We start from the raw sequence: 17,859 nt of genomic DNA, 5'->3' as shown, positions 1-17,859 counted from the left end.
ACCATGAGAAAGTATGGGAAGGAGGGGGTGTGGGGCAGGGAGTATATATATGAATTCTATATACATAACCAGGTTCCTAACTTATAAATATTTTAATTTCCAGTAAATGGGTTATCTAGCATCCTACTTATTTTTTTTCCTATCCCTTTAAGCATTCTGTTGGTACATAGATTCTTTGTAAGGGAAATTTTGTAAGGGAAGGTGGGAAAAATATATAAAAGAGAGAGAGGAGTATCTAATTCTCTGGACTGAACATTAGCCTAGAAGTGAAGGGTGCTGGCATTGGAACCAGATTCCCTAGGTTTGTACCCCACACTTCCATTCATTGGCTTGCAATTTTACACAAGATGCTTAAACTTTTTGTTCCTTATTTTACTAAACAGTAAAATGATGATAACATTAGTCCCATGTCATATGGTTGACTATGTTACAAACATGTAACATTTTTAGAAAAGTTCCTAGTACATAGTAAGTGCTGAATAAATGCTAGCTATTGTTATTCCAGTGAGGAAGAAGGAACTCAGGCAGCCAACACACAATTTTAGGGTGAGAGAAGGAAGAAGAAACTAATAAATTTTATTTTATTGGATGCATTTAGTATTAAATAGTGCTAATCAAACCATACTACTTTATACCAAGGTGAAGCACAACCTCCCTGAATACATGATTATTTACTAAAAGAAACCCCTTGGTTCTATTAAAACTGAGTTTCTCAACTGTGACGCTATGGACATTTGGGGCCAGATAATTCTTTGTTGGGAAAGAAGGGCAGATGTCCTGTGTATGGAAGGATATTTAATAGCATCCCTGGCCTCTATGACATGCCAGTAGCCTCTCCTTCCCTCAGTCATCACAACCAAAAAGGTTTGCAGACCATTTTGTTCCCCAGATGTCACTAGGGCACAAAATCACCCCCAGTCAAGAACTACTGTGTTAGAATCATCAGATGGAAACCCATTGCTTGTGTTTTTCAAACACAAGAGCATGGCCAAAATCAATACTGGTACCCTTAGCCCACACCCACTCAAATAAACCAGAGAGCTTTCATCTCAGTGCACCTCACTGAGCAGAAACCACCCAGCCCGTATGCCAGTGTCAAAGGCAGGTAGGTGGTGGAGTGCAAAGACACCAACAGAGAGGAGCAACTGGAAATGTGTTGATGACTTAGCAAGGTTTCAATAGTGCTTATTTTCTAAGCAACCAGAATGGCCTGAGTAATACCATCATCTCTTTGCTTCTGTAGAATAGGAAAATAAAAATAATAAACATTTGGCTTTTAGTAGCCATTTTCCTGAAGAAAGGGTTACTTTAATCTATATTTCATGTGAATCCCTTAGACACTTATTGCTTCTTGCTTTTTCTGGGGTGATTTGCTTTTTAAAGCAGCAGGCAGCATGTCAGACAAAAGGACATCATGGCCTGGATGGTCTCTGTAGATGGGAAGCAAGACCTTTCTGATTGAAGGTGATCTGTCTCTGCCTAGAGAGTTAATATAGCTAGAGTTTTTCCCATCATAATTTATCAACTTTAGAAAGCCCAATTTCAGCTAAATGGCTATATGTTGTGAGCACCGAGACCACTGAAAGCTGCATACTGAGTTGCAGCTACAATGTAGTATGTCATAGTCATCTTAGGCTGCTATAACAAAATACCATAGACTGGGTGGCTTAAGCAACAGATGTGTATTTCTCCCAGTTTGGAGTCTGGGAAGTCCAAGATCAAGATGTCTGCTGAGTCAGTTCCTGGTGAGAGCTTCTTCCTGGTCTGCAGAGAAATGCCTTCTTGCATTCTCACATGGTAGAGAGACAATAGGAGATTTATGTCTCTACTTATAAAGGCACTAAAACTACAATGGTGTAGGGGGGCAACCCACATGACCTTGCCTAAATCTAATTACATCCCAGAGGCTTGACTTCCATATACCATCATATTATTAGGGCTTCAACATATGAATCTGGGGGAAGATACAAAATTCAGTCCATAGCACAGTGGGTACTCTCCACTAAAATAAATGAAGAAAAAGAGAGAGAAATATAAAATTATCTCTAAGAAGAAATAATAGTAAATGTAGGAAAATTACAGACTGTTCAGCAAAAACAATGTATTCAAAATTCTAAAACTCTAGTGTTTACTGAGATATTTGAAATAACTTTAGTTGGCTACAGGCAAAACAAATGAATGTGAAATGACAAAACATGATACAGCATTTCTGGAGAATTTGATACAATACACAGAGAAAAGCTGCAGAAAGAATAAATATTCTTTCCTGACTCCAAATGAGAAAAGCTACTGCTCGAAGATAAAATTAAAGACAAGAAAATTGGATATCTGTTGCAGGAAATAAGACTAACATTTTAAATCAGATTATTGAAGTATTCCCCCAACCTTATTATTTTAGGTTGATCTGGTAAATAAACCCACTGGGCAAATCTTACGCAGGCAGGTAGCTAAATTAAGTGGCCCAAGAGTTCTTTTATAATTTCTAATTTCTCTGACTTGTAACACAATTAAGAAATTTATAATGAGGTGAATAATAGAATTACTTAGTAGGGATATTATCATATTTAATTTGTATTTGATTTAAACCTAAACCTAACCATTTTGAAAAGCTTTGTGCTGACTAAATTATTGTCTGCTACATGGTAGATGCTCTTTCTTATTTGTCCACCATGATCTGCTTTTATTTGGAATATTATGTTTAATAACACGTCTAGCCATAACCACAGAGCTTGTTACAGCTTTTAATATCAGCAGCATAACTCTCCTCTCTCTTGACTTAGCCTTTCAAAAGTGAGGTTCATAAAAATCCTATTTGTAGAGCAAACATCTAATTCTAATTTCGTGTACCAAATTTGGTAGTCATAGCTTTATCTTCAGTGCATTTGCATTAACATAAGATGATAATGTTGCTAGCTTCTCTACCAAATAACATTCTAGCATAAGCCACCACAAGGGCAAAAGCCCAACAAAATTCAAGCATGTGACATATCCAGAGAATGCTGATACTCAGTGTAGCTGAAAAACTATGTATGAATGAGAAGGAATATTAAATTCTGGAGTAAAATACTTCTTTTGAGTTTGAAGTATTTAATTGTGACCAAAAATTGTTTCTTCTCATATAAAAATAGAAGGACACCCTGGAGAAATGTGGCTGTCCCTGGAAAAGGTACTTTTGACTTCAAAATATCACTGAAGAATTTGTGCCTGAAGCCTCCTTGAAGGCAGACTTTTGATGAAAGAAAAAGGATTTCTGGTTTTGAAAGCTCTTCTTAGGAGGAAAAAAAAAAAACCTTAGCAGAAACACAAACTGATCATTGAATCTTTTTAAAAGTTAGTGCTAGGTAGGAAAAGCAATATAAGAATTTCAGACACTACAGGAAATTCCTCGAATTCAATATTTCCCTCTTACTGACTTTGAAACTTGAAAATGAATGCAGGTTTATGTGTCCTCACCCACCAAGTTCATAAGTTGAAGCCCCAATCCCCAGTGTGGTGATATTTAGAGGTCAAGCCTCTGAGAGGTAATTAGTTTTAAACAAGGTCATGTGGGTGGGCCCCCCACCACTGTGGGATTAGTGCCCTTATATGTATAGACACAAGAGAAATCTCTCTGTACCAGAGAGAGAGATCCCTCACCAGGAATTGACTCAGCCGTACCTTGATCTTAGAATTCCCAGACTCCAAACTGAAAGAAATAAATGTCTGTTGCTTAAGTCACCCAGTCTATGGTATTTTGTTATAGCAGCCTGTACTAAGACATACTGCAACCTAGTATGCACCTAGGAGAGCCGATAATTATATTAACTTTATTATTTACTGTTCTTCCATTTCACATTGTTTATGGCAGATGAAGCTTGCAGAACAGTTGGAGCAATAAAGCAGCCCAGATATTTGTGGTGTTCCTTGAGCCCACAGGCTGGGACAACCACCCAGCAGAAGTGGAACAATAGAGCTGTGGCCCCTCCTACAGAAACTGCTGAAAGCCGGAGAGAAACACTCAGCTTCACTCCTCATCATTATGTCCAATCTCCTTCCAGTGTCTCCCATCAGAAACCAGCTGGTGACACAGCCAGGAAAACACAGACTGCAAGGGTCAGCCTGCTACCATGCAGGACACAGCACAGGGAGGGCAAGAAACATATTCAAGAGCAGGGAGGGAAAGAAACATATTCAAGAGCAAACAGACAAATGACAGGCACATCTTGAAAATAGTAGTCAAGAGACAAAAGTGCTTCTACTGGTACAAAAGTATTCTGTATTCTCTCTCTCTTTCTCTCTCTCTCTCTCTCTCTCTCTCTCTCTCTCTCTCTCTCTCTCTCTCTCCTGTGTGTTTAAATGTTCTTGCTTTATTTTAAGATGTGAACCATACTAGTTAATATGATCTTCTCAAGAAGCCTAGTAATATTGCACAGTTCCTTGTAAAGCAGTAATAGAAGGATACAGGTATATACTTCAAGAATGGATGGTAATATATACATGACATATGTCTTAGTTCTTGTATTGCTCTGATGCGTCAGTTGTAGCTTGCCCTCTTCACTTTTTTTTTTTTTTGAGGAGTCTCGCTGTGTCACCCAGGGTGGAGTACAGTGGCACAACCTCCACTCACTGCAACCTCCACCTCCGAGGTTCAAGTGATGCTCCTGCCTCAGCCTCCCCAGTAACGGGGACTACAGGTGCACGCCACCACGCCCAGCAATTTTTTGTATTTTTAGTAGAAACAGGGTGTTGCCACGTTGGACAGGCTGGTCTTCAACTCCCAATCTCAAGTGATCCTCCCACCTCAGCCTCCCAAAGTGTTGGGATTACAGGCTTGAGCCACTGTACTCAGCCCTTTATTCACTTATTTTAATGGTGCACTTCTAAAATTTGCTACCATCAAAATGATACAACCATGGCCTCATCAGCCTCCAAGGAATGTGCTGTGAACATGGATCATTCTAACCGTACTAAGGCACAGTAAGACCAGGACTTAATTTGAGCAGGTGAACTGAGCATAGGGTTTAATGAACCACCTCTCCACTGTGATAAAGCAGAAGTGCTGTGGTTTGTATGCACAGCCTGCAGCTGGACCCATTACAGGATGCATTATTTGATGGGAGATCTGAAAGACTGAAGGGCAATTACTCTCTACAACCAGGGGCAGATGGCAACTGCGGAGCTTGGCCTTTTCTCATTTCTTGGTTTCCTGAGGCCAGAGTTCTCTACAATGACAAAATCTCTTTGCTCTGGCTCATTTGAAAAACGTCATTTTAAAGGTTAGTGTGTGTGTGTGTGTGTGTGTGTGTGTGTGTGTGTAACAGAGAGAGAAGAAGGATTTTGTAGTGATTTTTATGACAATAAAAAAGGCTTTGGAAACATTTAATGAGAGGGGTCACAAAGGCAAATGTAGTGTTGAAAGAAAAAAGTTTTAGCTCTTTCAAATCTGTTTTACCAAAACCCAAGGTCTAGAAAAAGGACAACAGTCCTCAGTTAAGTCCATTACTGAGGATAATCGTTCCTTGTCTTCCTGCATATCATTTTCATTTCCTCCTTTCTCCCCTCCCCTTTCCCTAAGATATAGAGCTAGCTGGGAGCTCTGTAGGCCCCATATGGTTGCTTTGGTGTTGCTTTTCCCAACTTTAGCAGGCATTGGACTCAAAGACAAGCAACACCAGTGTCTTGTGCACAGTTGAAGACTTGCTGACTTAAGTGTATTTGCAAGATCCTGGTGTGCAGCCAGGCTGCAAGCTCCCTGAGATTGGAGACCATATCTTTCTTCTTCACTGCTGTCACCCAAGCTCCTTGCATAATGCCTAACAGTGCATTTGTTGAAGGGAAATAGAATCAGATAGTATTTTGCTTCTGTTTTTGTTTTTCCACTTTAACCTTTTCTAATTAAAGGTTTCAAAACAGCAAGGAAAATCACAGTGAATGTTGTTTAGAGAATGGATTTGAGATAATATATCAGTACCATGTGAATAATAATAGCAGTTTACTAGTAATATTAATATCTTCTAGTCATATAGTGGCTCTGTGGTTTTGAAAACTCTTCCATGAACAATTTCTCATTTGATCATCAGGAAATGTTGGCAGGAAAGTGTGTAGGCTTTGTTCTTCCTCTCATAGGAGAGGCAGCGGTTCAGAAAAGCTGAAAAAATAGTCTTAGTTTTTCTAATTAGGTACAAAAGCTAGAACCCTGGACTTTTGAGCTTCCGCTCCATTGGAAAGGTTGGTATTCCAGTTCTGTCGTATATTATCTGAGTGTTTCTAGTAACTTACCCCCTTATAAGTCTTTACTCTGCAGTTTCTTCATCTGCAAAATGGGGAAAACAATGGTTCCTATCTTAAAGGATTGTTGTAAGAATTAAATGAAATAATAAGGTAAGGCACTTAGCATAGGTCCTGGCACAAAGTAAGGGCTTAATACATGAAGCCACTGTGTTATTACTATTTATTATTATATGTATGAATTTACATATTATACATATAATCATTATATACTTAGGATTATTGCACCACACTGACTCCCACGAGAGTGACCTATATTCCATATGTGGGTTAGAAAGGCTGGGGTCTTCCTTATCTCAGAAGGTGTTCCTTGCTAACTTAACAGGAGACTTAAGGCCTCCCGTCTGCCTTTCATGCCTGAGTGTTTCTCACTGCTGCTCCCCATGGGTCTTCATGCGTGCTGCAGGTTAGGTATCTGCTGTGGTCACAGGGCCTACCACCCTCTCTCATGGACAGGTTGCCTAGTCATTCCAAGCACAGGCCTTCTTCAGCAATTCTATTGTTGTTATGGTTAGTTTAAAAATATATATATATATTCATACACACATGATAGAACCACAGCTTTTATCCAAATATAAAATAAACACATGTCAAAGATATTTAACACTGGACTTAAAGATGGAACTAGTAAGGTGTTGCACAGGCTTAAGGGAATATTCAGGGAATGCAAACATACAGGCAATCAGGAATGCAGAATTGGAACTAGTAAGGTGTTGCACAGGCTTAAGGGAATATTCAGGGAATGCAAACATACAGGCAATCAGGAATGCAGAAACAAATTTATCAAGTGACCAAATGGGTTAATATCCATGGAGTGAGAATCAGATGCACTGCACCAAACACAGTTTATTGGCATTTCTTTCTACTTGCAAGAACTTGTATTATTATCAGTTTTCTACCATCTACAGAGCTATAAAAGAGCTCAAAGATGATGAAAAGCAGAGATAACCTGGAAAGCTGTGCTGAACAGGGCCCCCAGTCATCTTTTCTGCCCACTTTGAAGTCTTTCACAATCTTCCCTGGCAGTGGGATCTCAAAAGAGTATTTGACTGTTGGAGGAAGAGAAGGTAGCACTAGATCCAGTTTACTTACTTCCCTGCCTAGAAAGGAGGCTTCACAGTCCTGGCCTTCAAAAGGCCTGAGCGAGTTTTCTCCTTTTGTTCTCTTCTTCTCTTAATACCCTCTTCTCCTTTTCCTGAAGATTCCATCTCTAAGTTCCACAAAATCCACAAACTCAGTCCCACTCCTTCTCCCTGGAAGTCCCAACTCTCCCATAGGGGAACTTCTTCCTCCCTGGTCCTGTCTTAACATCTCACAAACCTCGGTGTCCGGGTGTTGGATGAATGTGTGTGAAGCTTCTCTTCTCAGCCACCAGGGTTACAAAGAGGAAGGAGAAGGCTCTGGTACCTTAGTGATGGCAAATAGGTACTGGATTCTAAGTTCAGCTTCCCCTTCGGCAAGTCTGATTGCCTTACCATTAACCTAAAAAGGAACCATATCTTGCCAAAGACCACTAATTCCCTCAGGACAATATAAATCTTGTCTGATTTGTGAAAAGGATATTTCTAATAACATGACTTTGGCCTTGCCCTTGTGAAAGAATGACCCAGGCATTTTTGAGCTGAGGAACGTCTTACCCTTTCCTAGGTCAGACTTTCATTCCTCTCCCTTTGTTGTCCAGAAGGGTGATCTTTGCTTCTTCTAGTAGTTGTTGCTTTTCTTTCTTGCACAGAAGAAAAGGAATGTCCAGTTATTTCTACCACATCTATGAAATTGAATAGAATTTGACATTGTATAAAATCAGAAAGATTAGAAATTATAAGACGGGCATGGTGAAAATAGGTCAAAGTTTAGATTTAGACTAATAAGGGAGAATTGGATGTGGTGCAAGGTAGTTCCAGGACTAGGTGGATCAAGAAAGCTGCTTCTTGAGCTCTCAAAAAACATTCTCAGTACTGGCTCTCTGCGGCAAACTTACCACGGAGAGGTGGATCAAACAGATCCTTTCAGAACATGCAGTTCTGCTTGCTTACACATGCAGCTGAATGACACTCCTAGATCTATGCAGATTCAAGCATTTTTTGTTTCCCCAGGAGATATATTATTTTCTACTTTAAAAGATAGTCAAGCATATGCATTTATTACCAAGTTCCACATTCAACACAATGTAGGCACCTCCCTCCCCTGTGCAAGCAGACAGCACATTGAAGACAAGCACTCACAGGAGCCTTGGGATATAGACCCGCATGGGCCACTAAGTAGTGGGGCCATCTCAGGCACTCACATCTGGAGTCTCAGCTTTGTCATTTCCAAAATGAAGGTGCTGGACTGGGGCCCTTCCAAAGCTTTTCCATGAAGTCAAGGTGCTAAGTCCCTCCTAAGGTATCCACGTCCTAACCATCAGCGCTAGATCAGAAAGGAAAATGTTATTTAATCAGACTTAGATGAATAGCCAGTTGCACAGATGTCCTTTGCAGACTATGATGGAGTGAACACTTGCCTTCCCCCTTACCATGGTCAGTGTCAGGGTATACGAGGTTCTGTGGAAGAAACTACCAGCAACACATCCTAAAAAAGATGCAGTGGGGTACTGGCATAACCTAAGATGGTAATTCATCTTCTCTGTTGCTTGTATTTTATGCCTATGTTCTGAATCAGGCATTTTTGCCATATTCAGTCTATCATTCACTCATTCATTCAATCTCTAGTTCTACATTACTCTTCGAGCACCTTCTATGTGCCATATATTTTGCTGAATGCTGGAGACCTAATGATGAACGGACAGTTGAGGTCTCTGCCCTTATGGTACCTATAGTCAAGGGGGGATGTGGGTAAGTGAAAAAGTTATACTGAGCGATGTACAAGGCATATGTGGGCCCGCATGAGTGGCAACTAACCCAGAAGAAGATGTATACTGAGACCAGATGGAAGAGACTGTGAGGGCCTGACACAGAAGCCATAAATGTGTTTTAGACAGATGGTACATGTGATGGCTACAGGTGATTTCTTGTAAAACGAATGAAGCTTACGTTTCGTGGTGTCCCCGTAAACTGGCTCTTTGAAAAAAGGATGAAATTATTTAATAATCAGTGCTTTTGAGCCTTACTGCCAGCTCCAGAACACTGCTAAACTTTGGGCCCCTTACTAGGACAAATCTTCTCTTAATGTCTTAATAATTCCCCCAGAGCAGGCTCTGAGACAGGAGTTTGCACACAAGTAGTTTATGTGGGAAGTGTAAGAAATATCCGTAGCAGGAGGGTAAGTGGGCTGTGAAAGAAAAGACGGCCAATAAAAGGTATGTTTTAAAACCAGCTACCATTATGGATAACCTGTGCTTAATCTTTCTTAAAAATTCTGAGAATCAGTGTGATAACAACCTGAGGAGAAAGGGAGCTGGGGTATTTATACACCAAATCCTGTCAGTCATTGGCTCAGGTCTGCTCCTGAGTGTGTTATTTTCCTTTTATATTTTACCTTCTCCGATGGGCGGAGTGACCTTCCATTGCCTTGGAGAAAGCTATAAAGCACAGAGATGCAGATACTGACAGCTGGAAGTCAGCCAACAAGCACAGAAGTGGTAAGACCTGGGGGATATAGATAGCATCTGGTACAAAATATTTCGTACCTAATTATGTATTTGTAATTTGAATTTTTCTTAAATTGGGGCCTCAAGTTTTTATGAATTTTAGACCTCACAAAAGCTGAAACCACCTATGGTGATAGCCCTTACTTGCTGAAAATACAGCATGTATGGGAAAATCAAATAAATTAATAAGCCCATATCAGAATTGCAGGGAGGATTAAGGGTAGCAAGAGATGAAACCAGAAGTTAGAAAGTTGAAGCTAGAAGCTAGAAAGCTAAGCCAAGCCCCTTGAGACGTGCTATGTTAAACTGGGCTTTTCTAGATTTGGCTGAGATTTGTTGGTCTCTGCCGAACTCAGCTGGGCTCCTTGTGGCGTCTCATTTCTGGGATGGGCTGACAGAACAACCCCTTTCTGGGATGGGCTCTTCCCAAGATGAAGAATAAGAACCCAAGAGGGCTGATGGAACCTCTGCATGCCTCTGATGTTTGTTGATCACAGTGGCACAGGTCAAATCTCTTTATCTTCCATTCGCCAAAGTGATTCACTTGGCCAGATCCAAAGTTAGTAGAGCAGGAAAATATAGTTCACCTACAGGGAGGGAAATAATGACTAAGAACTGTAACACAACCTACTACTGGATTTCCACCAAAACATTAATATATCACCTATACATACATAAAACAGAAAACCTAGAAGAGATGGATAAATTCCTGGAAAGATACAACTCTCCTAGCTTAAATCAGGAAGAATTAGCTACCTTGAACAGACCAATAACAACCAATGAGATTGAAATGGTAATTTAAAAATTACCAACAAAAAAAGTGCAGGACTAGATGAATTCACAACAAATTCTACCTGATAGTGAGATAGTGAGATTTCTGAACATTTTTCCTTTAGCTTTACACTATTGTTAGAATTTGTAATAAGAATGTAGCAATTATACCAAAAAACCCTATACTTCTAAATAACAAAATATATAAAATATTGAAGAGCATTTATTTAAGAATAATCTTTTAAAAATTTTCCTTTCTAATGTGTTATTTATGAGTTAATGTACATATAAAAGGCCTAGCTCCTCAACTTCCTAAAGCTACCTATTTGTCTTTATGGCATGTGTAACTAATCAGACTTTATGATGTACCTATTTCTGGTTTCTTCGTATTAGTCTCATTAAATTTTTTATTGTGTATATATCTTTGTAAATCACCTACAAATACTTTGTGGTGTTCGCTAGGAAATAAAGAAACAGATTATTTAAAAACTAAAAAGAAAAGTAGTTGTAGGGAATCATCCCAGTAATACTCAGTAAAACCCTGGTAACATAATATACAAATCACCTGGTGATTTCTTTTTAATACCTCTGATGAAGACCCTAGAGGTTCCAATTTAATGTTTCTGAATTGGGCTAATTTTTAAAAGCACTCTGAAGGTTGAAACAAATAGAATAAACATGATTAAATTGAGAAAATAACAAAAGGGCCAATTGTATGTGATGAGCAAAAGCAGGTTGGGAAGTTTCTTTACAAACTTGAAGTAGGCTGTGATACTAAAAAGTCAAAGCTCATAAATATTAAAAAGAATAAGGGAAATGGATGCAGTAGAGCAATATTAGCTTTAAGAATTAGTAAGGGACTGCTATTAAAATCTGTTTGAGCTTCACTGAGTGAGGAAGAGTGAGTCCTATTCTCTCTGATACCTCATATTTCCCACACACATGCCAAATCAGACACTAGGAGACAATTGTTTTTGTGGGCCATTGAGGTGCATTTTGTGGCCTGTTTTTCAGAACAAAGTGATTATGCAAAAGTCTATTCCCCATGAGAAGGGATTGAACTCATAGAAAATTACTTACACACGCTGAGTAGCACAGAAGGAATACTAGAAGTATTGTAGAAATGTGGTTTGTTCATTTGTTTATAGGTCTTCAGAATTAAATTATTTTATTCTGTGCAGAGTTCAGTTATTTATGTGTAAAATACCATAAAATATCAAAAACTCTTTTATCTTGCTGTCTCATCCCAGCTTTTAAAGAGATTCCACTTTAACATTTGATAAGAACTGAAATGGGGATAAATTATGGTTTCCTCCTCTCTTTCTTTTTGAAGATTATACATAAATGCTGAGAGAAAGCTTGGGGTATTTGTTTTGTTTTGTTTTAGCTAAATGTCAGGTAAATAGCAGGCTCTGAAACTATGATCTGGTACTGGTAAGGTCTGAGTTAACTGCCATTTGCAGAGTAACCATGGTGACCAGCATATGGCTTCTGATTCCATTAATCTTGTTGAGATTAACAGTAAATCCCAAAGGATCTTTTGCAGTGATTTAGAAATAAATCATCTTTTCACATGCATTTTGTTTGGTGACAGCCACTCTCTTTCAGTGTGCATCTCTACCCAACAAAGAAATAAGACAGTCCTGTTAATGAGGTGTTTAGAAATGGGTCCCTCAAATAAGAAATTTCACAAAATACAGATAACGGTGAAAAGGTAAATACATATAAATACCATGTGAAGGGAGGATTTCTTCAACAAACATGTGTCATACTCCTGATAGACACATAAGGGGAAGGTCATTTACTCCCAGTTAAAAATTTACTTATATAGAACCTCAGCCTGGAGATATGGACTGGAAACAAAATTTGAGACTCTTTAATGAAAAAATCCCAATTATTATTTCAATTATAGAAATTAGAAAGGATGAGTTAAGCTGCATTTGGGAAGAGGATCAGCTGGCTGCCCAAGAGGAGACTAATACTGTGTTCTGTTTGCAACTTAAAAAGTACAGTGTAGCCCTACCTAAAATCATATTTTGCCTACAACAGCCCCAGATCATGTAAAATAATAGCCTAATTTTACAGATGAAGATACTGAACAAAACAATTCGGAATGACTTCCCCATACTCACCTAGTATGAGAGCATTCTTTCAAACTGGCTGAATAAATTGTTGAGTCAGAGTTGGAAGGGATGAGAACTGAATTAGTATCCCAACATTCTTCTGACTCTACTACCTCTTACAGTATAGACAAAAAATACAGAACTCTGGGTCCTCCTTAACTCATGGGGCTTATACTTCTTCATCTCTAAGTTTTTCTGGGTTAAGGGAATACTCTGAGCTCTTATTTCAACCTAGGTCTTCATACATAAAATAAATATCAAGAACACAATAGCATTTTACAAATTCTAAGATGTACCATTTTTCATGCTTTAACATCTATGGCTGGGCATGGTGGCTCGCACCTGTAATCCCACCACTTTGGGAGGCCAGAGCAGACAGATCACTTAAGGTCAAGAGTTCAAGACTAGCCTAGCCTACATGGAGAAATCTTGTTTCTACTAAACATAAAAAATACAAAAATTAGCTGGGCGTGGTGGCATGTGCCTGTAATCCTACCTACTAGGGAGGCTGAGGCATGAGAATCACTTGAAACTAGAAGGTGGAGGTTGCAGTGAGCCACTGCACTCCAACCTGGGCAAAAGACCAAGACTCCATCTCAAAAAATAAAATAATCTATGACATTGAGATATGTCTTTTAATCAGTGGCTTGTTATGATCACTATGCAGCAATACCAAATGCAGATTTTATTACTTGTACATGTACCAACTTGGTCCTAGCTGCTTATATTGCCAAAGTCATATAGTTATTGGTACATGGATAGAAACTTATTGTGTATGTAGAAAGAGGTATAAATTTCATATCAGTGACATGAATACTTATTTTGGAGTAATTAACATCATTTTACAATTTCTTGCAAAGTAACAACATAGTGCTCTACAGTACCTAAAAAGGGAAGATACAAGTAGATCTTGCATGTCAACCTACCATGCACTAAGCAAAGAAACTAAAAGAAAAAAAAAAAAAAACACTAACTCTTTCAGAATACATGAAAGGAATTTCAAAGCAACAAGAAGCTGACATAGTCTCATTTGCTACATCTTTTTGTTCTTGGCCATTGTAAAATAACTTTGATCTTATCATTATTGTTAGGTTTTACAATGGGTGGGAATTCACAAATCAGCCAGCCTGGTTTCGATCCCCTCTTGTGGATGGTGGGACTGTACCTAAAGTTCCTTTCCCTGCTCTACTGGGGCAGAACAACATCAGAAAGTCTGAAGTAGTCAAAACCAAGCCAAACATTGAACATTTGTAAGCCCAATTTCAATCATAAAATTAACCAACTCTAATAGCAAATCAGCCTTTTTTTCATCTTAGCACAAATGCTCCAGGACCACAATTTTTCTGTTATTAAAAAGAAAACTGGTCTCCTTTGGCTCTCTAAGCTTTCAAAATAATGATGCTTTATAATTCCCTGGTAATTGTATAAAGTAAGAATTTTACATTATTTCCCTGGCAATTTAGAAAATTTGAAGTTACATGAAAATATTTCTTATATAAGAGCAAATAGAGAAGAGGTTGGATCTCATATAATCATGGCCAAAAAAAGTATATTCTTCTTGGTCATATATTCTTATAAACTATTGAGGAGTGGGGAATATTGTATATGCATAAATGTATAGCCTATTCCAGTAGCCTAAGACCCCATGGGTTATTATTATGTAGGCAGAACTGAGATACTCAGATGTGTTTAGGTATAGAAGCAAGAATTCCATTCATTTGGTTAAGGAACATGAATCAGCTAGTGGGTATTAAGTTATGCACCTTCCCGACCTTCACAAAAGCACACCCTGACTTGAGTTTATACGGTTAGGGGTGTAGTCGGATATACTGGCCCAAGTCAGAAGAATGCTACATTTCCTCAAGCATTCATTTGTCTTCAAGAAACTCAGAAGCTGGATCAGTAACACCCGACCCAACTTCTGAGTCAGATAACTCTTTCCTTAGACACTTAGACAACTGTGACACACTCTGGTGGATCCCTTGTCCCTAATCTCATTCTGGGTATCTGATTTCTAGCTTTACTACAAGGATTAGCACTTTTTCTGTTAACATAAGGGGCCTCTACCCAGGGCTTGTCCAAGCTCTGGCTTACAAGACCTATAGGAACAAAGAGATCATTTCTTTTCATTACATGAGGAAATCTGATCAAATGTGAGATCCTTCAAAAGAAACTTGTGACTTCCTTTGCAAAAATATATTGGCATTTGTTGCTTAAAGTGTTTCCAAGAGTAGGATTTATTTTACACCCTAATTCATTATGAATGCATCATTTTTCATATTCTCCATACTTAAGATTAAGTGAGGAAAAAGTATAGAGTTTAGAAGTTCTGTCTTTATTTCTCCAGTCCATAGATACCTGCCAAATCTCACTGTTGCTAAAGGAATATATTATGAACTTAGGTATCAGAATTAGAAAGGTCATATTGTTCTGAAAAAATGTGCTGTGACTCTGAGATGTCCAGGTAGAATCAACAATCTACTTCCCCAGATAATTTAATCTCATTTGAAAAGTTAGATGTACGTGGTTCAGGGGAATATGCTGAAATCAAACCCTGTCTGCCTCTTTGCGTGTTTCCTTTCTTCTCAGGAAGGAGAAACAGTGATCATAGCTCATTGAAAGCTCTCCTGCTGCAGTTTAAAACTATAATACTTGCTTTTTATTCCCCCTTCAAGTTGAGAACAGCTCATCACCATTCTCTTTTCAGTGATCCTTCTCGACCATTGTTTGTAACACCATTCACAAGCTTTACTTTTCGACATGTTCCAAATCTACTTTTTTTTCAAACTTTAATTATTTGTTTACATGTCCACATTTCAGTATTTCTTTCCTGACTACCCACTGGGTAATATGTCTTTCCCACCTATCTTAGACTGCTCTCAAATCAAAATGAGGCCCATATGAAGGAAGAGTGGAAGAACATAGCTTCCTCTGTAAATAGTTATTCTCCAGATAACAATAAATGCACTAGAACTTCACTTTTTGAACCTTTAATGAGTAGTATGGAAGCGTGTTTTTAAACTACAGGCTTGAGAGCCATACTTCCAGAATATAATTCCCACATTGGCTGAGTGATTTTGGGAAATTACTTAACTTCTCTATGCCTCATTTTCCTCAACTGTAAAGTGGGCATAACAATATTCTCCTTAAGTAATTCTGAGGATTAAATGAATGCAACATATATAAAGTGTTTAGAAAAATACCTGTGCTTTTTCTCTGCCTGGCATTGCTGGACCTGGAGGTCTGTGTCAAGCTTTGGCTGAGGGTCTTTCTTCCACAGAATGGGGTTTGTTAAAGTTGTTAATAAGGCCTATTAAGAGATACCACGTGAAATTTAGGGATGAAAAGAGGGTAAAACAGATTACTGTGCTCAAAAAGGCTCAGTGATACAGGATAAAAATAAATACAACACACTCGAATACAGGGTGATAGTCTATATAACAAACAGAGATATCATTTGTCAGAATGCTTATGCCTATGTAGAAGGGGATATGGTAGTCTGCACAGCATATGCACACGGTACATGAACTGCCAAAATATGGTGTGAAGGTTGGCCTGACAAATTACGCTGCAGCACATTGTACTGGCCTGCCACTGGCTTACAGGCTTCCCGGTAGGTTTGGCATGGAAGGCCAAGTGGAGATAACCAGAGATTAATGTGATACAGAAAGCACTGAGGGTCAGCTTGGTGCCTTTACCTGCTAGTTGGATATAGGCCTTGCCAGAACCATCACTGGCAATAAAGTTTTGGGGGCCTTGAAGGGAGCTGTTGATGAAGGCTGTTCTGTCCCTCATAGTACCGGATGATTCCCTGCTTGGGATTATAAAAGCAAAGAATTTAATACAGAAGTGCATGGGAAACACATCATGGGTGAGAATAAAGCAGATTACATGCATTACCTACTGGAAGCAGATGAAGATGCTTGCAAGAAATGGTTCTCTCCATACATAAAGAACAGCATAACTTCAGAGCTGATGGAGAGGTACAAGAAAGCTGAGATTGGCTGGGCATGGTGGCTCACAGTCCCAGCATTTTGGGAGGCTAAGGTGGGTGGTTTGTGTGAGCCCAGTAGTTTCAGACCAGCCTGGACAGCATGGCAAAACCCTATTTCTACAAAAAATAAAAATAAAAAATAAATTATAAAAAGTACCCAGGTGTGGTGGTGTGTACCTGTCATTCCAGCAACAGGGGGCTGAGGTGGGAGGATCGCTTGAGCCCAGGAGGTTGAGGCTGCAGTGAGCCAAGATCGTGCCACTGCACTCCAGCCTGGGTGACAGAGTGAGACCCTGTCTCAAATAAATAAATAAGACAAAAAGCAAAAGCTCATGTTGCTATACAAGAGAATCCAAACAAGAAGCCCAAGAAAGAAGTTAAGAAGCAATAGTAAACATTATGGGTGGAACAATCCCAAAATGTCTCATGCCCAGAAGAAAGATCAGGTAGCTCAAAAGAAGGGAAGTTTCCTCAGACCTGAGGAGCAGGCTGCTGAGAAATAAAACAAACAATGTTCTGGGAAGATTTTTTAGATAAAGGCAATAAACTTACTGGCTAAGCAGGTTAAAAAAAACAATACCTGTAAAAGCAAACTATTAGATTTATTATCTAAGTCCAAAATCAAAAGTTGGTTATTTTGTGATGATTCATACTGGAGGCTTATTCTAAATTCTAAATATCCTGTTTATAGCAACTTAAAATGTCAGCCCATTGTATTATAATTTTGACATTAATCAACCTGATATTTTTCTTTTATAAGGGCAAGACAAGAACATATTTACTTTCATGATTCCCTTTTTAAAAATCACCACTTCTCCCAGATTTCCTAAGCCACGTTGCTTTAGCTCTTTAAGTTGTTGGTGTGATAAGAGAAAATAATGTTTTTGTGTGATGGGCTGTAAATAGGTTGGCCAGCCATCTCAGTTTGCCTGAAACTGAGGGGTTTCTCAAGACATGGGACTGTTAACTGTTTAAACAGGGAAAGTCTTGGGCAAACCGAGATGGTTGGCTACCCTACTATAAAGGTATTATATAAGGTGGGGGTAAAAGAGGAAAGGAAGATTCAGTAGTAGTAGTAATCTCATCAAGTACAAAAGGATTATTAGTGCGCCTCCACT

General features: G+C 38.8%; 1 protein-coding gene and 1 pseudogene across 2 annotated transcripts in view; both read left to right on the top strand.

The window, feature by feature from the left end:
* The window catches only part of RAB3C (RAB3C, member RAS oncogene family), a 262,422-nt gene that overhangs the window by 211,522 nt on the left and 33,041 nt on the right, over window positions 1-17,859 (top strand). The window lies entirely within an intron of this gene.
* LOC141581186 (large ribosomal subunit protein uL18-like) lies at window positions 10,211-17,692 on the top strand (annotated as a pseudogene).

Source organism: Saimiri boliviensis, chromosome 1 (genome assembly GCF_048565385.1).
Source record: "Saimiri boliviensis isolate mSaiBol1 chromosome 1, mSaiBol1.pri, whole genome shotgun sequence".
In the NCBI taxonomy this organism is placed as follows: Eukaryota; Metazoa; Chordata; class Mammalia; order Primates; family Cebidae; genus Saimiri; species Saimiri boliviensis.
The sequence above is the reverse complement of the archived record's forward strand: the minus strand, read 5'-3'. Positions and strand labels throughout refer to the sequence as shown.